General features: G+C 35.2%; 1 protein-coding gene across 4 annotated transcripts in view; it reads right to left on the bottom strand.

The window, feature by feature from the left end:
* LOC114332949 (stress-activated protein kinase JNK) overlaps window positions 1-25,546 on the bottom strand; it is a 121,311-nt gene that overhangs the window by 89,914 nt on the left and 5,851 nt on the right. The window contains exon 1 of one of the 4 annotated variants that reach the window (XM_050656318.1): window positions 5,959-6,008. The exons of the other annotated variants lie outside the window; for them this stretch is intronic. The gene's annotated coding sequence lies outside the window, so the exon portion shown is untranslated. Of the gene's footprint in view, window positions 1-5,958; window positions 6,009-25,546 lie in introns of those variants that run through there. 4 annotated transcript variants of the gene reach the window in all.

The raw sequence follows: 25,546 nt of genomic DNA, 5'->3' as shown, positions 1-25,546 counted from the left end.
TTTATTTCAAAGCTCTACTATAAACGGTTCCTGAGATATGGCCGAGAGCCATTCTTATTGGGACACCCGGTACACTCCCATGACAGCTACAGCTGTTTTCCCTCATTTTTATATGGGAGTATCAGTCCTCCTGGGTTTTTTGGTCTTTGGAGGTTACATGATTTAAATTTATTAACATTAAAAATAAATCCATAAAACATGACATAATATTTACAAAAGCAGACAAAGGTAACACGACTATTGCTATAGATAAAAGAGACTATAATAACAAAACAATAGAATTTTTAAATAACCAAAATAGTATAACATTAAACAAAGACCCCACAGAAAAATACCGAAAACAAATTAAACTAGCCATTGAAAAGTCAAAATCCATATTAAATCCAACAGAACAGAAATACCTTAATATTGTGAACCCACAACCTCCTGAATTATACTCTTTTATTAAACTACACAAACCTGACCACCCAATAAGGCCTGTAGTTTCTTTTTATACAGCTCCGTCATATAAACTTTCAAAAAAACTGTCAGATATTATTACAGAATACACTAAATTTTCAACTAAATTCACCATAAAAAAATACACTAGAAACTAAAATACAACATTTTCAATTGCCCAACAACTCCAGAATAATTTCATTTGACGTAAAAAATCTTTTTCCTAGTGTTCCTCCTACAGAAACTTTCGTTCTAGTTAAAAATCTTTTACACCATAATAGTACAAATCCGATCATTGCATCTGAAATTTTACACCTTGAAATTTGCATAAATCAAGACTATTTTGAATTCAATAATCAAATATACACAAACAACAGTGCAGGACTTATTATGGGTAATCCTCTAAGCCCATTGCTATCAGATATACATATTTATGAACCAGCTTGAAACAACAATTTCTAAACATCCCGTATTTAAACAGTTCTTATATTGGTGGAGATACGTGGATGATATACTAGTATGCTTTACAGGAACTAACAGGCAACTTGACCAATTTCTATCATGCACTAATTCACTTCATAGTAATGAGTTTACAATAGAAACAGAACAGAGTAAGTCCATAAACTTTCTAGATGTAACAATTACCAGACTACACAACAAACATGAGTTCTACGTATATCATAAACCTTCCCATACTGACAACTATACACATTTCATCATCCCATCCTACACAACACAAATTAGCAGCCTACCATAGCATGATACATAGACTGACAGAAATTCCCATGTTAAAAAATAACTTCGAAATAGAACTGAACATCATTAAACAAATAGCAGTAAACAATGGCTATAACGAACAAACAATTAATAAAACTTTAAACCAAAAACTCCATACGAAAGCCCTGAAATTAGTCTATCCACCACCACAGAAAGAACCCAGTACCTTCTGCTCTATCACATATACTGGCAAGATAACAACAAAAATAGCCAGATACATAAAAAAGAAAGGAATAACACCAGCTTTCAGAACTAACAACAACTTAAGCAAATATATTAAGAACAATAAGAGCCGAAAGAGAAAACAACTACAGAGTGGTGTCTACAAACTAACTTGTGATGACTGTCCGAAAACTTACATCGGTCAAACTGGCAGAACCTTTGACAAACGGATAGCAGAACACAAAAGGGCTTTCAACAATAGAAAAACAGACACTTCTACATACGCACTTCACCTTCTAGATCATAATCATTCTTTTAATGAAGAATTTCAAATTCTGCATATTCAAAATAAAGGCCTTAAGCTATCCTTATTAGAATCTATGGAAATTAATAAATTAAAAAATACAGATATAATTCTGAATGACCAACTCGAGACAAACAGCTCCCCACTCCTCAACCTCTTCAGTTAAAGACTTTAAAATGGCAAAACCATAGTAAACTAAATCACTTGAGAAAGGCACTTTGCCGAAACAGCTGTAGTCACATAGTTATAATAAATTTTGTGGAGAAAACAAACGTTTTCAGTGTTTTATTGTTAGATAAAATGAACTTCCATCAAGTAACGGTCGAATCCATCAATTATTAACATGTTTCTGCAGCATGTTGTGAAGAGCTCGGCTTTTATTTACTCAATTTATGATTAGCGTAAATATTTTATGGTAATAGTAAGTTTATTTCATTTTACTCAGAATATGTAGTTAGTTATATTATAAGGTTCTTGACCTCCTAAATGGGGCATAGAGCTTCAGTGAAAACGCACCATGCACCATCGAGTTCTATTTTGCGCTAAGGTCTTCACCTCATTCCAAAACGTTCCTTGTTCTCGTCCATGATTAATAGTCTCTAAGTTTGTGCTGGGCGACCTCTTTTTCCTTGGGCATTCCATTCTAGGGCAGTATTTACAATACTGGAATAATTTTTTTCGAAGTGTCCTCTTTCTGGACATTATTTCATTTTCCTGTTTCTTGTTTTTGTCACTTTCCTGGTTTCACATCCATAAAGTAGAACAGCCATGAAATCTGATTGGAATATTCGGATCTTAGTTATTGCAGTCATTGAAGCTTTTTAGCTCAGAAATTTTTTACTATGAACCGATTTACATGAAATTTTGGAATTAGGCTTATCCTACCCTTAACTTCAAAAGTGATATTGACTCTAACTCCGCTATCACCCTGGGGGTGGTTGCCACCTCTTTTCGGTGGTGGAAATTTTTTTTTCAAAATAACCTCAGATATCGATAGAAGACCTAATTTTAAGCAAAAAATGTTGTATTAAGTTTTTTCAAAAACCCAATACTTTTCAAGTTATTGGCAATTGAACATTCGGAATTTTCTCACGATTTTCAACAGTTTTTTGCAAATATCTCCAAAAATATGCGTTCTAACGATAATATAATAAACAAAATTGTAGCAAGTAAAAAAATGAACAGATTGGTTTTTTTAAAAAGTTTTCTAAGTGCAATATTAAGCGAAATATTGAAGATCAAAGCCGTTTTTTATTTTGTGTGAAATTTAATCGATGTATTCAATGCCATCTAGCGGAGAGCGAATAAATTTTATGCATGCTAATGAGAAAGGATTTGATAGTGCTTAAAATAAGCTTTAAAATGAGCACTGTTAAAAGTCTTTTGTACGTAAAATGAGTGAGTTGTAATGAAAAAAAGAGGAACATTTAATGTTTTTTTTTAAATCAATGGATTGTATAAAAGTGCCATTTCCACCAAAATTAAAATCAATCGTATTCCGTCTAGAATCAACTTTAATATAAAGAGTTTGATGGATTCTAGCAGTTTCACTGCTTTGGAACACATATTTTTTGAAAAAAAAACACGATTTTAAGAAAAACTATTTTTCGAATTTTTAAAAAACCACCTTCTTTTCATAATATCTCAGAAATAATGAAAGATACGTACGTAAAAAAGTGTAATAATAAAAAAAAGGCTTTTTTTGACAAACATTTTGGTTTGTTTGTTTTTCCTATCACACAACAATTGACAAAGGTATGATTGATTGGTTTCACGAGGTAACAACGTCGAGTTTTTTATTTTTAATGATTTTTGAATTTTTGGTATCACTCGAGAAGTCAAAAATACGAAAATTTTGGTAAAATTTTGTGAAAATCGGCAGATTTATTATTGTTGAACAAAAAAAGGCACAAAACGAAAAATATCTCGACGTTGTTACCTCATGAAATGTCTAAAGAAAATCTATGCAAAATTTCAGGTAGATCGGTCAAGTAGTTTTTCAGTTATAATGTCCACCGCATTTAAAAAAGCAGTTTTGAGAAAAATGCGTTTAAAGTTTTGACAATTGCATCTTCATCTTCTTATTTGTCTGCCAAATCGTAAAGTGATGAACATTGGAATGTTTTTTGAATCGTGGAGTAATCTACAAAAGAGAAGGCGAACAGTTGTTTAACGTTTCTCACTACTAGTCCAGGGTGCATCTGTTTTGAGGTGGACGTTGAGGGGTGACTCAATTTTTTTTGCAGAAATTGCTTGAAAATAACTCAAATAATAATATTTGAGTTATCCTCCCACTCAAAATGGTCCGGAACATTGTTTAAATAATCAAAATGTCAAAAAAAGAAGGACACATTCGATTTTTCTATTGGTTTTTTGATTATAACTTTAAAACTATTCATTTCTGAGAAAAGTTGTACTGACATAAAAGTTGCGTAATTAAATTTCCTACAATATAGAATTGGTTAAAAATTTAAAAAATAGTCACCCTTGTTGCAAAATAGCAATAATTGCGAAAAAACCATACAAAAACAAGTATTCGCATTTTACGTTTTTCAACCAGAAAAATTTTACCCAGAAAAACTTTATGATATAGTAAAACAACACTGTAAATTTCATTAAGATCGGTTTAATAGATTTTGCAAAATAAATTTTGCAATCCAGCTTTCGCAAAAAAATTCATTTTTTTTAAATGTTGCAGGACTGAAAATAAAGCAGATAGCAAGTTGAATTTTTTTTGCTCATTTGCTCAAGTGTACTGTACCTTTCATTTTGCAATTTGCAAAATTAAAATCGATTAATTACCACGGCGTCAGGTAATTTTTTAAATAAACATTAATTTTTGGTGCTACGCGCAGGACAGCGGTGTTCGATTCACACAAGTTGATTTCCACCAAAATGTCTTCCAAACTTTATCTTATATATTATTTTCTTACTCTATATTTTGTTTTATTTTAATATTTTAATTCCACAAAAATCAAACTAACTTTATTATTGTTTGTGAAATATTGTTTAAACAATTGCATATGTTTAAAAATAATAAACTTTTATTCTCTAAAGTTAAAATATATGAACAAAGAAAATTTTTGCTAAAAAAAGTGTTATTTAAAAAGATAGAGTATGTGTTTTTATTTTGCATTAAACAAATTTATTTATTTATATCGAAATGTAATAAAAATTAAAATGTATCAATCATTATCAAAGATCATTGGAATGCCCAATCAGAGCAAATTATCCGCTGTCCTGCGAGTAGCACCAATAATTAATGTTAATTTAAAAAAATTCCTGACGCCGTGGTAGTTAATCGATTTTAATTTTGCAAATTGCAAATGAAAGTTACAGTACACTTCTATACACAAAAAAAAATTCAACTTGCTATCTGCTTTATTTTCAGTCCTGTAACATTTTGAAAAAATGAATTTTTTTTGCGAAAGCTGGATTGCAAAATTTATTTTGCAAAATCTATTGAACCGATTTTAATGAAATTTACAGTATTGTTTTACTGTATCATAAAGCTTTTATGGGTGAAATATGAAGGTCCTAAGTGTAGCATAAATGGTTGAAAAACGTAAAATGCGAATACTTGTTTTTGTATGGTTTTTTCGCAATTATTGCTATTTTGCAACAAGGGTGACTATTTTTTAAATTTTTAACCAATTCTATATTGTAGGAAATTTAATTATGCAATTAATTATGTTAGTACAACTTTTCTCGGAAATGAATATTTTTAAAGTTATAATCAAAAAACGAAGAGAAAAATCGAATTTTTCCTTCATTTTTTGACATTTTGATTATTTAAACAATGTTCCGGACCTTTTTGAGAGGGAGGATAACTCAAATATTATTATTTGATTTATTTTCAAGCAATTTCTGCAAACAAATTTGAGTCACCTCTCAACGTCCAAATGTACTAATATTTTTACAGATGCGCTCTGGTGCTGGCGCATTGCGAGTTGAAGGTAGGGATATTCGACACGCTTTATCTCTGGTAATATTACTCCAATCAATCTGAAATTTTTAGAGAGTATTCTTGAAAGTATGCACTTGTATTTGAAATAATAGAAAAAATTAAATATTTCAACCATACCCCCCCCCCCACCCCTTAAAGTGACTACGGTTTACTGTACACCTGAAAATTTACGATTTTTCAATTTGTGAATCCTTCATTTTACGTATTTTAACTTTATTACTTTAGAAACGACCTATATACTATATATACTTATATTTGAGTAATATTAACGTCACATACACATCACACACACATCATTGAAAATATTCACCTCTTTCAATTATTGACAAAAATCACACCTTCACTTTTTCAGCTATGGAATACCCAAATGAATACTAATTTTTGGTTTTATCTTAAACGTAGATTATGTTAACAGGAAATATTTATAATCTTATGGTAAATATTACTCATATTCATTCAAATTTGCTTTTTATCGTCAATATAAAAATCAAGATTAGCATCTGAATCTGAATAATATATTTATAGATACTTCAACGAACAAAGAAATTTCTGATGTAACTTAATTAAGTTAATGGACCTATAAAAATGAAGTTTTGTATTGTTTTATAGACGTGTGTGAACTTGTTATATACACGAGCGGGACACCCTCAAAAAAGCGCTTAGATTTCGGGATACTGACCACAGAGGGGTGAATGGCTAATTTTATTCATACTTTATATTTTCGAGGGTGCTGAAAACGAAAATGAAGTTTATTTTGAATTTTATGTGGGGGAACATTGTCAAAATCGCAATTTTAACCTAAAAATAAAAAATATGAAATCGCGTTTTTTGCTTTTACCTCACTACAACTCTGTTCGATTTTAATATTTTTTTCTGAAATTTTTACATATATAGCTCTAACATTTCTGAAGACAACGGTACCTGTTTCAAGCGTTTATTCTTATCCTGATAAAGGTTATGAATTTTTTAAAGGAAAAGGTGCGGATTTGTGCATTGCACAGTTTAATCGCAAAAGTTGTGTGACGAAGTTTAAAATTTAGCTTCTTAATCACGTTTATGTTAAAGTAGAGAGTACAAAGAAGTTTTCTGTTAAGTTTTAGATCAAAATGTTTTATAGAAAAAAAATAGTGCAACTTTTAATGTCGACATTAGAAATCCCCAATATAACGCTTATTTTTCGAGATACTGACCATGGATGGAGAGTGGCTAATTTTGGTCTTAGATTATGTTTTTGACCGTGATGAAAACGAAAAAGAAATTTATTTTAAATTTTAGGTGGCGGAATATTGTCAAAATTGCAATTGTACCCTAATAATAAAAAAAATTAAATCACGTTTTTTTGCGTTTAGCTCGCTACAACTCTGGTCCGTTTTAATATTTTTTTCTAAAGTTAGTACACTATTATATCGCTCACTTTTTTAAGACAATGGTTTCTGCTTTAAGCTTTTAGTCTTATTCTAGTAAAAGTTATGAATCTTTTAAAGTACAAGGTGCAGATTCGTGAATTGCAAAGTTTAATCGCAAAATTTGACTGACAAAATTTGAAATATAGATTTTAAATCAAATTCGAAAATAAAACATGAGTATGGTTCAAGTGGAAATTGGTGGGACTGTGCATTTTATCAATGAAATAAGATATGTCTCAGACACTCCAAAAGCCGCTAACGATAAAATGTTTTAACATCCCATTAATCATTGTAAATTAGTCGACGGATTAGTACAGTGAAAATAATAAGACGAGAACGGGACGATAATGATTATAAAGAATAAATTTTAAAGTTTTTTCTACTTTAATGACAAAAAAGCAAGCTCATTAGCAGAAACCAATTCAAAATTATTTTGCACATCATATGTGAAACATATAATATAAAAATCGTTTTGGGGGATTGGAACGCCAAAGTAGGATCTAATAATAATGGAAAGGAACATGTAATGGGGATTCATGGCATGGGAGAAAGGAATGACAATGGCACGAGATTAATAGAACTTTGCTCGACAAACGATATGATGATTGAGGGAACATTATTCCAACATAAAGATATCCATAAAACAACATGGACGTCACCAGGAGGAAATTTTAAGAACCAAATTGACCACATTCTCATTGAAAAGAAGTGGAAAAATTCCTTACAAGATGTGAGAGCAATGAGAGGAGCCGACTGTGCATCAGACCACGAATTAGTGAGAGCAAAAATAAAAATTAGCCTCAAGGCTAATTATAAATCAAACAAAAAACATAGAAAATTCAATACAAATAAATTAAGAGACTCTAGCATAACAAACAAATACCAACAAACGTTGGAGAGGCATGTGGGGAACTTGGAACAAGTAGGAAAATCTAGCATTGAAGGTATATGGGAAATATATAAAAACGCGTACATGGAAGCAGGGAAAGAGATATTAGGGTGCAAGAAGAAAGCTGATCAACCATGGATAACACTGGACACTAAAACAAAAATCAAGGAAAGAAGAGCAATCAAAACTGAATTGATCAAAACAACAAACCCGATAAAACAAAAAGAAATGCAGGAAAAATACACAGAAAAAAATAAAGAAGTTAAAAAACAAGCCAGAACAGATAAAAGGCTGTATATGGAACAAATGGCAGAAAAAGCAGAGGAAGCAGCGATAATACATGACACAAGGACACTTTACTCAATAACCAAAGAAATTAAAGGGGGCAAGAGCCAGCAAAGAACGAAACTAATGGGGAAAGAAGGAGAAACACTCACAACTCAAAAAGAAATTGCCCAAAGATGGACACAATTCTTCGCAGAACTCTATGAAGAAGGAATTGAATCACAAATAGAGATGGAAGAAACAGAGACAAACGAAACATTAATCATAAGAAACGACGAATTTACGAGGAAGAAATAAGGTATGCTATAAACCTTTTAAAAAACGACAAAGCGGCTGGTGTTGATGGAATTCCCGCAGAACTGATAAAATCACACTTAAACTTCTCAGTAGATATGTACTACTTACTATTTAAAAAATTTTGGATCGAGGAAAAGATACCAAAAGATTGGGGTGAAGGAGTTATAATAAAGCTACCAAAGAAAGGAAATCTCACACTATGCGAAAACTGGAGACCAATCACTCTTCTCACTGTAGCTACCAAAATAATGGCCAGAATAAATTGGAGAGAATTAAAGATCCCATAAATGAAAAATTAAGAATTAACCAAATAGGATTCAGACCGAACAGTTCCTGTATGTATTGACCATATAAATACCCTAAGAATCATCCTGGAACAATCAGTGGAAATGAATCAGGAAGTTTATATCAACTTTGTAGACTTCGAAAAAGCGTTTGATTCAATAAATCGTAATATCATGTGGAGGATATTAAAACTCTATGGAATACCAGACAAATATATAAGAGTAATAAGGCTTTTCTACGACGAATGTTTTGCCAGAGTTGAACATGAAGGGGAACTATCCCAACAAATAAGCATCAAAAAAGGAGTAAGACAGGGCTGTGTCTTGTCACCGACATTGTTTATAATAGTCATAGATTGGATAATGAAACAAACTGAAGATAAAAAAACAGGTATACAATGGTCACCATTTACAAAACTAGAGGATCTAGAGTTCGCTGACGATATATGTCTCATAACATCAAACAGACAACACATGCAAAACAAAATCACCAGATTGAACAACATAGCAAAAACAACCGGCTTAAAAATAAATCCCAAAAAAACGAAAATACTATCAAATGGGGAAACGAACGTAAACAATATATATTTGGAAGGGAAACAAATAGAAGAAGTAAAAGATTTCTGTTATTTGGGCAGTCTGCTAAACACAACAGGAGGCACAGAAAAGGACATAACACAAAGAATAAGCTTCGCACAAAACGCTTTCAACTCGCAAGATATGGGCCTCGACAAACATCAGCAGAAGAACAAAGCTACGATTATTTGAAACTAATGTAAAGTCTGTCCTGTTATATGGAGCAGAAACATGGAAACACCATAAAAAATTCTTTCAGAAAATACAATCCTTCATTAACAGGTGCCTACGTATTATACTGAGAATATTTTGACCAAACAAAATTACTAATGACGAATTGTGGAGAATAACAAATGAAGAAAGGATAGAACATACAATAAAAAAACGGAAATGGAAGTGGATAGGACACACCTTACGAAAACCAGCAACAAATATTGCTAGATAAGCTCTACATTACAATGCTCAAGGCAAAAGAAGAATGGGTAGACCATCTTATACGTGGAAAAGAACAATAGAGAAAGAACTCAAAGAAAATAATTTAACATGGAACGATACAAAAAAGATAGCAAAAAACAGAAGAGAATGGAGAAAACTAGTAAACAAAATTGGACGGAACTCAACAGATGATGCGTGGGACTAGCAACCTCACCATCATTCCTCATGCTACTTGAAACACCGCAAGGTGCCCTTTGCTCCACTTGGAGATGTATGATTATGATGATGATGATGTGAAACATTATTTGGTTGAAAAATCTCATTTTTGTTGGTACAAAAATATATTAATTTGTCTGGACTAAATTACAGTTCTGTTTATCTTGTTCCTATCAACATTCACATAGGTGCTACGTTTTCTCGACTTTGATTTATGGAATGGAAGCTTGGACCTTGAATGTGTCATCAATGAAAAACTAGAATCGTTCGAGCTGTGGGTGTACAGAAGAATTCTAAAAATATCGTGGACAGAACACTTCACAAACAAAGAGGTTCTGAGAAAGATGGATAAAGAAATGGAAATCTTAAATACCTGTAATACAAAAAAAACAATAAAATCCTTTATAAAAGGTATATATTTAAAATCCCTAAAAAGGGCTACATCACAACCAGAACTAGTTTTCGATTGGTTGACCAATCATCATCAGTGCTTACGTGAAGTTTACATGCTAACCACCAATATATAGTTTTACAAAAATATGTGGGTCAAAGCCCTTTACAAGTAATCCGTCAAGGAAACATCGGTTAAAAATGCTATCTTAAGCATGGATATTTAAAATATTTCATTAATACGCCCCAGGTAACATCTGAGCAATGGTTTGACTTGTTCACATGGTGACAGTATGGCAGCAAGTCTCAAACAAAAAAAACTCAGTGACAGGTGGGGAGATTGGCATAGATGTAATACTGGATATGTGCAATATAATATGGATCACAGGTGAACGGCCTGATAAGTGGTGCGAATCAAGCTGTATTCCTATTCATAAAAAACTGTCACTAATGTATGCAGCTATCACAGAACCATTGCCCTTATTCAGCACAATTCCTTTTGCATCCCAAAACATAAACCCTATAGTCGATAGCACCCACTTTTATCGTAGTTGGAGAACTGTTTGCATTGCTGTTTCATATTTCGGGTATGTAGAGGTAAATCCATATTTCTTCAATGCAATCCTTTTCATGTTCAATTCCTGGTGCAAGAGAAAACCAGAACGTGCTTCTGACATACATAAAGCATTAGTAATTTCAAGCATCTTTATTTGTTGATCTTTCAAAATCAAATTACATGCACATGAACAACATGTACGAATATGTCAATCACTAATTCACAATGTAATTAAAGGTGAATGGTTTTTTGCTTTGTCTATCTTTTTCCTTTCTCTCCAGTCCTGAATCTTTTCTCTCCAGTTTGCCCTTTTCATCTTATTTGTGATCTTCCTCTTCATTTGTTTGGAAATAATAATTCAAGGAAAAATAGAGGGTGGGAGAAGCATAGGAAGAAGACGTGTTTCCTGGTTGACGAACCTGAGATAATGGTTTGGCTGCAGCTCAAGACACTGTTTAGGGTAAGAACAGAACAAGTGGGTCGCGGTGGAGGTGGAGGTCGCGGTCGATAGCCATGTAAAACAAACACATTGTAGTGAATGGAAGAGAACAGAGCAGGTAAGTCGCGGTGGAGGTTTAGCGCGATGCCATCCAGGAGGTTTACATCAATGCTTTTGAAAATAAAGTGAGTCTGTTTTACATGGATGTCTACTGCGGGAGCGGGGCCTACAAGGATGCTTCCTTGTGATTGATCCGTTCGTAGCCAAGTTGTCATTACCTGTGCTATCTGAGTTGATACTTTTTATATAATCCCTTTTTGGTACTCAGTTTATTTTTGAATTTCTAAAGTAATTAAATTCAGTAAATTTTTGCAATATGAATAAAGATCTGATTATTTAAAGCTGATATTTCATCACTATCATCAATTGACTGGCACAACATCGCAAAAGCACAGTCTTCTTGTCATTCAAATTTCATTAAACTAAAACATTAAAAGGGTAAACCCTGTAGTTGGCTGTATACCTTTGTTAAGACAACGTAGAATGAAGTAAACACTTCTGTTGTATATAGGTATATTATAAATTTATTAAAAAATTTTAAAATTCATCCACAAGGGAGTGGTTGTACAAAACGTTTTCGGTCAAACTGACCATCCTCAGTGTAAACGTCCAGTGTACAAGTAATTGAAACTAGCCACTTGAATAGGTGTAAAACCTCAAAATAATTAATTATTTTGAGGTTTTACACCTATTCAAGTGGCTAGTTTCAATTACTTGTACACTGGACGTTTACACTGAGGATGGTCAGTTTGACCGAAAACGTTTTGTACAACCACTCCCTTGTGGATGAATTTTAAAATTTTTTAATAAATTTATAATATACCTATATACAACAGAAGTGTTTACTTCATTCTACGTTGTTCATTAAACTACTTTACTTAATAGTGGTTCTAGCTTGACTGACAGCTTATGAGTCACCTTGAAACGAATGAAAATTTTGTATTCATTCATAAAATATATTCAAAAGTTAATTTGCTGGGAAACTTTCATCTGTCATCAGTCTATTTTTATGAATGCCACCTTTCTAATTACCTGGTAGTTCCTAAGTGTTTTTTTTTCTAATTGATTGTTTATAAATATTTATAATAATCTAGGAGTAATAGGTGCTTAGAAGCGCAATTTCTCTGTAATTCTCTAATAATGCAAGTTTTCGTTTATAATACAGTAGAACCCCGCAAATCCGAACCCCGCTAATACGAACTTTCGGCAAATCCGAACGAGCAGAAAGTGAAAAAAATTTAAAAATTCAGGACAAAAACTTTTTTTTTCAGAAAAATGGCTTTGGCAGAGTTAATTAGGTCTTAAAAACATGTTTATTATAAAGAGTAAAACCAAAAAATTAAACAATATAAGATTAATAGAACTTTGACATTTAAAATTTCTTAAAAATAAATAAATACTTTATACGTAGTGCTTATATAAAGGTTAAATAGAAACTTAGGTACTTCAGTTCTCTTGCAGTCAACTTGAGTCCAAAAATATTGTCCACACTCTTTGGTGAATGTTTTGCAACTCAAAATCAACAACAACGAAAGCTTCGAATTATTAGTTTGGGATAACTTTTCTTAACCTGGCATTAGAAAAAATAATTCGAGAGTCCCAAATTAACGACGTTCTACACCTTCGGCAAAGAATTAAGGATTTGCATGAAATTTTAGTATGTTATAGTTTACTTCAAAAAACTAAGACTTGATTTTTTAAAAAAATTTTTACCGTGCCGTTTAATTACTATTAAGGGTCAAAGTTAAGTTTTAACATGGGCTCTTATGGGAATTCTTAAAAAGTTAATAACTTTTGACCCAAATTTACGATTTTTAATTATTTGTGCTTAAATTAAAGGTTTTTTGTAAGGAATAACATATTAAAAAATGAGGATTGTTTACCGTACCATTTATTTTTAATTTATTTATTATAATTAATTTCGTAATTTATTCCATAATTTCCGTAATTTATTATAATTTATTTTTATAAAGTATTCAATACTGAAACATATGATTTGAGTATTCTGCCATAAATGCATTGTTACCAACTTTCGCTTGCATATAAGTTTCCCTCCTTTCCTCTGAGAGGCATACCCCGCAACGAAGGTGTAGAACGTCGTTAATACGAATGGTACTATCTTTAACAAATCAGTACAAATTGTCAGATACGCAGATGACATAGACATCATAGGTAGATCTAAAGAATCTCTGACTGAAGCATTTCGGTCGTTACGAGCATCTGCACAGAGAATGGGGCTAAATATAAATGTTCAGAAGACCAAATATATGTGTTGCACTAGGTCAAGGAACCCGACACCTACAAGAATAATAATTGACGACCTAGAACTCGAAGGTGTCCACACCTTCATATACTTAGGCTCGCTGCTAACTAAAGATAACAATGTCAATGAAGAAATTAAAAGAAGAATAGTGCTCGCCAATAAGTGCTACTATGGCTTAAGAAGACAGATGGCCTCAACAATACCTAAAAAAATTAAATTGACTGTCTACAAAACACTAATAAGACCAGTGCTAACATATGGCTCAGAAACTTGGTCACTTACTCAGAATGACCAAGAACTGCTCAAACGTTTTGAGCGAAAAATTTTAAGACGAATATACGGTGGCATAAAAGAACAAGGTTTGTGGCGCAGGCGTTACAACCTTCAGTTGTATAGAAATTTTGGAGAACCTGACGTTGAACAATTCATTAAGGTAGCACGCCTTAGATGGATAGGTCATGTAATTTATTTATTTATTTATTTATTTACGGGCCTTACCCATTATTACAGAATAATTTAAGAGCTAAAATATACATTAAACCTCAAAATAAATTATAAAAATATGTAAATATACGTAATTACAATCACAAAATGGTAACATTACACAGACATTATCACAGGTAATAAATTGACAAATATTATTTGGACACTTAACACTAAATCACCTAGCTACCCATAAATATACTTATAAATTTATAAATTAGTGTTCTTCCCCAAGCGCTAAATCCTTAATAAAGCACACAAAGCGTCTTTGACTTATACTGAAATCAATGTTCGGAGATAAGTTATTGGCTGGCTGTCCTTACAGACCTTGAACTAAAACTATTAAATTTTACATTAGTTCTACATAAAGGTTGTTGAAACATGAGGTGAAATCTAGTATTCCTTGACGGCACTGCCAAACCAATACAGTACAGTAGATCTGGGCAATCAGCAATACCATTAAAAATTTTGTATAGATTCTGTAAGTCCCTACATTGCCTGCGAATCTGAAGAGGAGGGAGAGAAAATCTCGTGTGAAGTGAATCATAGTTGTAATGGTAGTTGTCAGGGGGATCCACACCAGCCTTAAAGGCCAAATACTGCAAAAATCTTCTTTGCACTTGTTCTAATTTGTGTACATGGCATGTATAGAGGGGATTCCAGACTGAAGAAGCATACTCCAATAGGGGTCTGACCAATGAACAATACAATAGGCGGATTGCTGAGAGATTTGTGAAATCTCTTGTACATCTCTTGACAAAGCCAACCATTTTAAGGGCTCTAGAAACAATCTCTGCGATATGAAATCTGAAGGATAGAGCATTGTCAAATAAGACTCCAAGATCCTTAGTAGCTGACATATTGATCAAGATGGTGTTAGAAATTGCATAGGGAAAAACCAAGGGGATACGCCTTTTAGAGAAATACATAGTGAGGCATTTTTTTGGGTTTAAATCCATGCAATTTCTTTCACACCAGTCCACAAGTCTGGACAAATCTGACTGCAAGTTGATACAATCAGTGGTAGAAGAGACAGTTTTGAAGCATTTTAGGTCATCAGCAAAACATAGAAATTCGGAATATTGAAAGCAACTCTGGATGTCATTTATAAAGATGTTAAATAACAAGGGTCCCAAATGAGATCCTTGAGGCACACCAGAAGGTACTTTTATCTCCTTAGATTTAAAGCATTTGACATTTACTATTTCAGATCTATCAGACAAATAGCTGCCGATCCAGCTCAACAAACTACCACCCATTAAGGGGCTGTCCATTAATCACGTGATGCTCGAAAGGGGGGAGGGGTCCATAAAAAATCACGAAACATCACAAGGGGGTAGGGGGGTGCAGTAATATATCACGTGTATTTTTTTTTTCGGAAAATGCCCGATACTCAACCCGTTGCGGCATTGCTGTGACTAATATTAAAAAAAATCCATTACTCTTTCATAATATACACAACCCAGCAAATTGGTTCCACCCAAATTATCTTGAATGTTATGATAAGAAGCGACCCATTTTAAATCGTTTTGTTGTGAATGTAGCATATGTTTCCACTAAATAGGAATACTGACCGGGACTCTGTCGCCGTTTTCGACTTTTTATTTATGAGCCTTTAGTCTTACATGTGTTTTACCTACTATCTGATGAATTGGAAATTCTCAAAATCCTGTCAGTTTTATATCGTTGTTTTGTCTCTGAATACATGCGTTTAAACTGTTTTTAACTTCCTACTTTTTTCGTCACAATGTCTAGGTGATCTGTATAAACAACTATTAGAGACCGACCGATTAATCGGCTTCGGCCACCTTCGGCCAATATTTAAACCTTCGGCCAAAATTCGGCTTCGGCCAAAACGAAGCCGAAGGTTTCGCCGAAGATGGAATAATAAAATGGTCCGAGTATACTATACTATATAAATAATCTCTAAACAATATGCTTCGGCGAGCCTTTGATACTTTGAATAATATTTACACCCTATTTTATACCCTAATAAACTAAAACGTTTTACAAACTTTCAGGTAGTAGGTAGGATACAAATTTTAACAATAGGCCAAGATGTCTTAAAGATCTTCATTTGAATATATCTCACGTAGTAAAATTCTGAGAAACTGTAATAATTTTATTGTATTTGTTAAAATTCAAGATTACTGGTGTTTTGACTACCTAAATATTAATATAACCTATAAAGGTTTGTTCGTAGAACGATCAGCAACCGTTGCCAACCATCAGACGCATGCGCGTTCGTAGTCTACGAACGCTAACTGTTAACTGCGCAACGCTAACTGTTCACTGCGCATGCGTCTGATGGTTGGCAACGGTTGCTGATCGATTGGATCGTACTACGAACAAACCTATTGGAAAAACATCGACCATCGACTATCCCTACTATAAATGCAAATATTTAGTCACCTTCGGCTTCGGTTTCGGCCGAAGGTATCCTTCAGGCCGAACTTAGGCATCGGCTTCGGCCAAAAAAATCACATTCGGTCGGTCTCTAACAACTATTTACAGAGTATAAGAAAGGAAAAAATCTTGGTGTCTCTCAAAAAGAATTTAATGAATTGTGGGTTAACGGGAACAAAAATATACAAAGGAAGAATTTATGAAGTGGGCCAATGATCTTTTACTAGATTACCGCCGAAAGAACCAAGCAAAGAGGTCTTCCAATATTCTCTTTTATTATTCTTTTACTAAAAAGATAAGTTAAAATTTGTATGTGACTATATATTTTTATGGACATTGTTCTAATACTAAGAATTCACCTAAATAGTGTAGCGGAAGAGAAATCTTGGCCGATCCCCGTATAACAGTAAACACCTCGAGAATGACGTAATCGGATGTGCTAGGCCTCGCCGGAGAATTCTGGAAGGTACGTCACGTAGGCGGAACAAGCCGATAGCTCGAGATGGGAGTCGATTGTTCCAGAATAACAACTGGGTATAAATACGGGCATATTTTGTGAATAAGTTTAGTGTATAAGATAAATTCGTCTGTAACTTATATAAATAAAGTCGTATATAAATTACGAACAGCTAGTTTTATTGTAATTAGAAGTAATTACACTAATCACGCTACAATAGTTTTATTTGCAGTATTATGTTATTGTTAAATTTTACATTTTTTATAACATTGATAAAATAAATGTAATTACTTTACAAATAAAATATGCATAGCGTACATACCTACAGTTGAGTCCACGAGTCTTTACCCGTGTTTCATCATTTAAAGCATACGAAATAAGTCGATGAAAAAGACGGAAATTGAAATTTACTTAACGCAATAGCAAGTGACAGTAAGTAGCTACCTATCCTAGTCGTATATAAATTACGAACAGCTAGTTTTATTGTAATTAGAAGTAATTACACTAATCACGCTACAGTTGGTGTCGGTGTTCGGTTAACTTAGTGCGATATAAATAAGTGAATTACAGAGAGACTTTAAAAGACTTTTGAACTTTATTCGTCGGGAACAACCGGAGTGCGTTAATTGTTCGGTATTCGGAAAGACTTTAAAATACTTTTGGACTTTATTCGTCGGGAATAGTTAAAGTGCGTTGATTGTTCGGTATTCGGAAAGACTGTTAAAAGACATTTTGGAAAGTACGTGTGTGCCGACCAAAGATGTTGCTACAAGAACTTACAGTAAAACAGCTCCGTGAACAGCTCGAGGAACGGGATCTGGACAGCAGTGGGCTCAAGATAGTCCTACAAGCACGACTCGAGGATGTCCTCACGAAGAACGGAGAAGACCCAAAGACGTTCCACTTCCAGTCAGCAGAACAAGTAATCTTATCGAAATTAAAAACTGTTTCTGAAACGATCGATGAAACTTCTAGAAGAAGCGACGAGAAACTTGAAGAAGTTAGTAGACAGAACAACGAGAAATTTGAAAGTGTTTCTCAAAAGATCGATGAAACTTCTAGAAGAAGCGACGAGAAACTTGAAGAAGTTAGTAGAAGAAGCGACGAGAAACTTGAAGAAGTTAGTAGAAAAAGCGACAAGAAATTCGAAAATGTTGCTAAAAGATTCGATGAGACTTCTCAAATAATTAAAGAGGTCTGTAGGCAAAACAACGAAAAACTAGAAGAAGTTTGTAAACAGAACAATGAGAAATTTGAAGAAGTTTCTAGAACATTCGATAAGATGCAGAAAAGTGTAGAGACCGTAGAAGAAAAGATCAAACAGCTAGAGAGCAGGATAACCGATACAAAAGTACAACCATCAGTTAATGCAGCAACGTTAGATCCTTTAGTGAAAGATGAACTACCGAGAGACGAAACGTCGCATAATATGAGATTCAAATTACCACCATTTGATGGAAAGTCCTCTTGGTCCATATATCTTAGACAGTTTGAAGCTATTGCGACCGCCAATCATTGGACCGAACAAGAAAAGGCTGTTTCCTTGACTGCTGCTTTACGAGGTGATGCTGCAGATATATTAAGGTCAATTCCCAAGGGTCAAGAAAATTGTTACCAGACCTTGTTCACTCGTCTAGAAAAACGCTATGGAGATGCCCATCTACAACAAGTATACAAAGCACAACTGCGAAGTAGAAGTCAACGAGCAAGTGAGAATCTGCAAGAATTTGAAGCAGATGTGGCTCGTGTGGTGCGGTTGGCTTATCCAGAGGTGCCAGACAGCGTTTTAGAAGAAATTGCAGTAGATACCTTCGTCAATGGGCTGAAAGATAATGAACTACAGAAAGCTTTACGACTAGCAAGACCGAAAGTTTTAGATGAAGCACTTGCTATTGCATTGGAACACGAAACGGCTAGTCAAACTTCACGAGGCCATAGAGTAAGAACCATTGAAGAAAGTGACGAACACAACGATGAACGTCTGGAGGAAATGATACGGAGAGTATTAAGTAATCAGATGCCAAAGAGACGCGAGCCTAGATGTTGGAATTGTGGAGACGTAGGCCACATTCGTCGTAATTGTAAGAAGATCGTACAGCCGTCGGAAAACTAGAGCGGGTCGACACCAAGGGGCAACTGCCGACCTCGAGAACTAGAGCCCCCATAGTAACTGTCAACCTTACGTCCTCCGGTGGAATCCACAACTTATACATCGAAGGTCGTATCAGTAATAGATGTAGATCATTTTTGGTGGATACAGGTGCAACGAGAACTATCGCACGTCCAGATGTAGTACGAGACCATAATAAATTATCACCTGCAACAGTAAAGCTTAGAACAGCGACTGGTGAGCTAATTAATACATATGGCGAGGCTAATATGTCAGTATCCATTGGCCAGACCACAGTTGAACATCAAGTATTAATTGCCGAGATCTCCGACGAATTCATATTGGGGATGGACGTACTAAGGAAAGTGGGGGCAATATTGGATGTTCAAAATGGAGTTCTCAGGATCAACGGTGAAGAGTTGCCCTTTCACGACGACAAAGAAGATGTCATCCGCTTACTAACTACATGCGACGTAACCATACCCGGTAATAGTGAGAAAATTCTGATGACCATGCTTGATGGACACTGCCGAGAGGGAAGTTTAAGGATGGTCGAAGATGTAGAAAATGTCGAGTTCCTAACGGCGAAAACTTTAGTAAAAGTTCGAGATGTCATCCCTGTAAGAGTTATGAATTTAAGGGAAACTGCTATTAAGTTAAGTAGAGGAGCTTTGATCGGACAGTGTGTTCCCGTGGCTTCAATTTGCTCTATGAATACCAATGAGAAATCATCAAAGTCAAAGTATCCAAAAGACCTTGTCGAGATGATCATTGAAAGATGCCAAGACCTTGACTATGAACGAACGGAAAAAGTAAGGTCTATGCTGATAGAGTATCAAGATGTTTTTGCTATTGATAAGAAGGATAAGGGCAAAACAAGCATAGTAACGCATAAAATAAATACCGGAGACGCTCAGCCAATCAGACAACGGCCTAGACGACTTCCATTTGCGAAAAGAGATGAAGCCGAAGAGATTATCAAGGATATGGACAAACAAGGGGTAATTGAACCATCGAACAGTCCATGGACATCACCAGTAGTTCTGGTAAAGAAGAAAGATGGTTCAACGCGTTTTTGTATCGACTACCGCCAGCTCAATGCGGTAACAAAAAAAGATAGTTATCCTTTGCCCAGAATAGACGATACATTGGATACTCTCTCCGGTTCTCGTTGGTTTTCCACACTCGATTTAAAAAGTGGATATTGGCAAGTAGACATGGAGCCAGCCGATCGGGAGAAAACCGCATTTTCGATAGGATCAGGGCTTTGGCAGTTTACGGCTATGCCGTTTGGTTTATGTAATGCCCCTGCCACATTTGAAAGATTAATGGAGGCAGTTTTAAGAGGTCTAACATGGAAAACATGCCTGGTTTACTTGGATGATGTAATTGTGGTTGGAAGGTCCTTTGATGAACATGCCAAGAATCTAATAGACGTCTTTCAACGATTGAGGGCAGCGAACTTGAAGTTAAGTCCGAAGAAATGTCACATGTTTCGACGAGAAGTTAAGTACTTAGGACATATTGTATCGAGTAATGGTGTAACAGCTGATCCTGAAAAGATTGATGCAATTAAAGATTGGCCAGTACCAAAAGATAAACATGAAATTAGAAGTTTCCTTGGCCTATGTACATATTACCGACGATTTGTCAAAGGATTTGCCAATATCTCCAAGCCCCTAACAAAGTTGACGGAGGAGGGCAAAGAATATACATGGAGTGAGGAGTGTCAAAAAGCTTTCGAACAACTACAAAGGGCTCTGATCAGTGCACCGATATTAAGCTACCCGGGACAGGCAGGAAAATTTGTTTTGGATACCGATGCTAGCAACAGTGCCATAGGAGCTGTTCTCTCACAAATCCAGGATGGACAGGAAAAAGTCATCGCTTATTTCAGCAAAGTCCTGTCGAAACCAGAAAGAAACTATTGCGTTACCAGAAGAGAACTGCTGGGTGTAGTGAAGGCTTGCGAACATTTCCATAAATACTTGTACGGCAGAAAGTTCCTTCTTCGAACAGATCACGCTGCTCTAAAATGGCTCATACAATTCCGTAATCCAGAGGGCCAGATGGCAAGATGGTTAGAACGATTACAAGAATATGATTACGAGATAGAACACAGGGCCGGAAGAGTTCACTCAAATGCTGATGCCCTTTCGAGACGACCATGCAGTGCGAATTGTAATCACTGTGCCAAATTAGAGGAACGATTTTGCCCCGTGAGACGAACCACCGTAATTAATGAGCAATGGCAGCCCCAACAGTTACAAGACGCCCAAGAAGATGATCCATGTATAAAAAGAGTATTGGATTGGATGCGGCAAGGTGAGAGACCTAGTTGGCAGAACATTAGTGCATGTAGTCCAGAAGTCAAGGCCTACTGGAGCCAATGGAATTGCCTGGTACTAAAAGATGATCTTCTGTACAGAACCTTTGAGAACGATGATGGTACAGAATCTAAGCTTCAGTTAATTGTACCTAAAAGTAAAGTGTCAGAAGTATTGCGTCAGTTGCATGACGGTACATCAGGTGGACACTTTGGTATTACGAAGACTCTGCAAAAGGTTCGAGAACGGTTCTATTGGGTGAACTGTAAAGATGATGTAAGAAGATGGTGCCGAAAATGTGAACCGTGTGCATCCGGTAATGGTCCGGTTGGTAAAAGGAGAGCACCCATGAGACAGTACAATGTTGGAAGTCCTATGGAAAGAGTAGCTATCGACATTGCAGGTCCATTTCCAGAAACCGATGCTGGAAATAAATACATCCTGGTAGCCATGGATTATTTTACAAAATGGACTGAGGCCTATGCATTACCAAATCAAGAAGCTGCTACCGTTGCAGAGGTACTTGTTAAAGAATTCTTTAGCCGATTTGGTGTTCCCTTGGAGATCCACTCCGACCAAGGGCGAAACTTTGAGTCAGCTCTTTTCCAAAACGTTTGTAAATTGATTGGTGCCAATAAGACCAGAACAACACCCCTGCATCCTCAATCAGATGGGATGGTCGAGAGGATGAACCGAACGATGGGTAAACACTTGTCCAAAGTTGTATCTGAACATCAGCGAGATTGGGACCAACACATTCATTTATTCCTGATGGCCTACCGCTCGGCCGTAAATGAAACTACAGGTCAAACACCAACCTGCCTGATGTTGGGTCGTGAAGTTCGGTTGCCCTGCGACCTAGAGTTTGGCTGCGGACCTTCCGAGGAACATGTTGCAGGCGAAGACTACGTTGACCGCCTGAAATTACGAATGAACAACATTCATGAACTTGCCCGACAACACATCCAGATAGCCAGTGACAGAATGAAAGATCAATATGATTCTCGATGCAAGAATGAAAGCTTCGAAGTAGGTGATCTTGTCTGGCTTTATAATCCGCAACGTCGTCGAGGCTTATGTCCTAAACTGCAAAGACAATGGGAAGGTCCATATGAAGTTAAGAAGAAAATAAATGACGTAATATATAGAATTAAGAAGTTGCCAAACGGTAAACCAAAAGTTATTCACATAAATCGTCTTGCACCATATGCTGGCTCAAATGAAACAGAAGAAGCACGAGTCCTCCAACAGGAGATGAAAGATGTCGCACAGCCAAGTTTTAATCAATTTATGTCAAATTACGCAGCGAGAAAGAGTGCTAGATTCGGCGTGACCACAGAAGTTCAGCAAGATCTGTTTGGTGTTCCAGAAAACGTCTCTCTGGCCCACTGTGTTGCCCAAGACCTCGAGATGACTAAAGGAATATCGTCCGTATTCAATAGAAAGTTCGGCCGCCTGGACGAGTTAAGAAATCAGCAGCCTAAAATTGGAAGAGTACTGCGATTGGAAGATGGTCCTCGATCTTTGCTGTATATGGTGACCAGAAAGTCTTATACGGACACGCCAAGCTACGAGAACATATGGCGTGTTCTAACTAATTTGAAGAAAATCGTGTGTAATTATGACATCAAAAATTTGGCTTTACCAAAAATAGGCCATGCAGTAGAAAATCTGGATTGGAAGATTGTGAGAAGCATGCTTGAAGTGGTCTTCAGAGGAACTGGTGTACAAATCACTGTGTGTTGCATGAACCCGAAGATGTCGTACCCTTCAAAGACAGTAGACTGTTATTTCTTCTTGAAGGGTGTATGCAGAGCTGGAGAGTCGTGTAGATTCCGCCATCCTGGGCCTTCATTTAGAGTTGCTGATCGAGACGCTCAGATCTTAAGAGGGGAGCAGTGTAGCGGAAGAGAAATCTTGGCCGATCCCCGTATAACAGTAAACACCTCGAGAATGACGTAATCGGATGTGCTAGGCCTCGCCGGAGAATTCTGGAAGGTACGTCACGTAGGCGGAACAAGCCGATAGCTCGAGATGGGAGTCGATTGTTCCAGAATAACAACTGGGTATAAATACGGGCATATTTTGTGAATAAGTTTAGTGTATAAGATAAATTCGTCTGTAACTTATATAAATAAAGTCGTATATAAATTACGAACAGCTAGTTTTATTGTAATTAGAAGTAATTACACTAATCACGCTACAATAGTTTTATTTGCAGTATTATGTTATTGTTAAATTTTACATTTTTTATAACATTGATAAAATAAATGTAATTACTTTACAAATAAAATATGCATAGCGTACATACCTACAGTTGAGTCCACGAGTCTTTACCCGTGTTTCATCATTTAAAGCATACGAAATAAGTCGATGAAAAAGACGGAAATTGAAATTTACTTAACGCAATAGCAAGTGACAGTAAGTAGCTACCTATCCTATCACAGGTTAAAATTTGAGTTACCAAAAATATGTGTTTTATCTCGCCAGGTATTAATAACGCACGGGTAAAGACTTGTGGACTGAAGTGTACCTTAAATATTACTTAAATTCAAAACATATCTTTTAATTCGTGCCATTTTGAATTCTTTATTTAATATTATATGAAATAAAATTGCTGGGGATGATAATATCATTAACTTATTTGCATGATAATTACATACAGTAGAACCTCGATTATCCGTCAGGGCACCGGACCAAGGGTATGACGGATAATCGAAAAGACGGTTAACAGAACATTAAAAAATGTATTAAAAATTCATAGTACAACTCTCAAATTTCATTTGTATGGTTTGTTTGACAATATAAGAGGGATTTGTGTTCATACAAACGAATCAATTTAAAATATTCTGAAATCTGTGTTTGTTTTACGTTGCTTCACATTTTGCGACAGCTGAATTTCTTAATCGGCATAAGATCATGCAATCTACTTTATTGGCTTCTTTTTGTTGAGAATACCACTCGATGAATTATTGCATATGCGATGCAGCTTCTCTAGATTATTTACGCAAATCTTTGTCAGTTACAATTTGTTCATCAACATAGCTACAGTCAAATTCCAAGTCTATGTCAGCTTCTGAATCTGTTTCTGTGGCCTTTGTTGCCATTTCAACAATATCTTTATCTGTCAGCAATGGATAGCCGTTTGTGTCCTCATCACAAATCACATGAACTTTTTTTTATTATTTTACATTAAAATGTTTTGCTTATGTAGTCAATACAACTTCTGTATGTACCCTGACGGTTAACAGAGGTGACGGTTAATGGAGAGACGGATAATTGAGGTTCCACTGTATTATGTATAATACCTACATTTAGTAATATAATACTAATTTAGTACAAAAAGTTTCTCGCATTTCTTTCATTATTTTATGTCAGTCAAAAACAACCTGCAACCTTTCTGTCTACCTCTAAACGTTATTATTGTGGTCTTTAATTTTTTATAATAAAATTAGATGATGTGCATTTTACAATTATTTAAAAAATATATTTTTTGTAGATACTAAAAAATACACGTGATATAGGAGTAGGGGGGGGGGTTAGTTTTAAACCTCACCATGTATCACCAAGGGGGAGAAGGGGTTAAAAAATGCCAAAAAAAAAACATCACGTGATTAATGGATGGCCCCTAATCAGGCGAGAGGAAGATGCGATAGTCAGAAAAGTTTTTGATCGAAGAGGGCCGATAGGACAACGAGCAAGAGGAAGACAGAGACTTAGGTACCAAGACAACATAGAAACTGATTTAAAATCTATTGGAATTAGAGCATAGAGAAGAGTTGCCGAGACAGGGGCGAATGGAGGATTGTTCTGAAGAAGGCTTTGGCTCATAAAGAGCTGTAACGTCACTGATGATGATGATGATAACTTTCAGATAATCCGAACTTTTCGGAATCCGAACAGGCTGTCCCCCCAATTAATTTGGATTTGCGGGGTTCTACTGTACATCAATACAGTAACGACATTATAGTCCAATTGCCTGTCATTTTGTCTACAGTTCTTATTTATTTCATTAATAG

This window comes from Diabrotica virgifera, chromosome 7, assembly GCF_917563875.1.
Source record: "Diabrotica virgifera virgifera chromosome 7, PGI_DIABVI_V3a".
Classification (NCBI taxonomy): Eukaryota; Metazoa; Arthropoda; class Insecta; order Coleoptera; family Chrysomelidae; genus Diabrotica; species Diabrotica virgifera.
The sequence above is the reverse complement of the archived record's forward strand: the minus strand, read 5'-3'. Positions and strand labels throughout refer to the sequence as shown.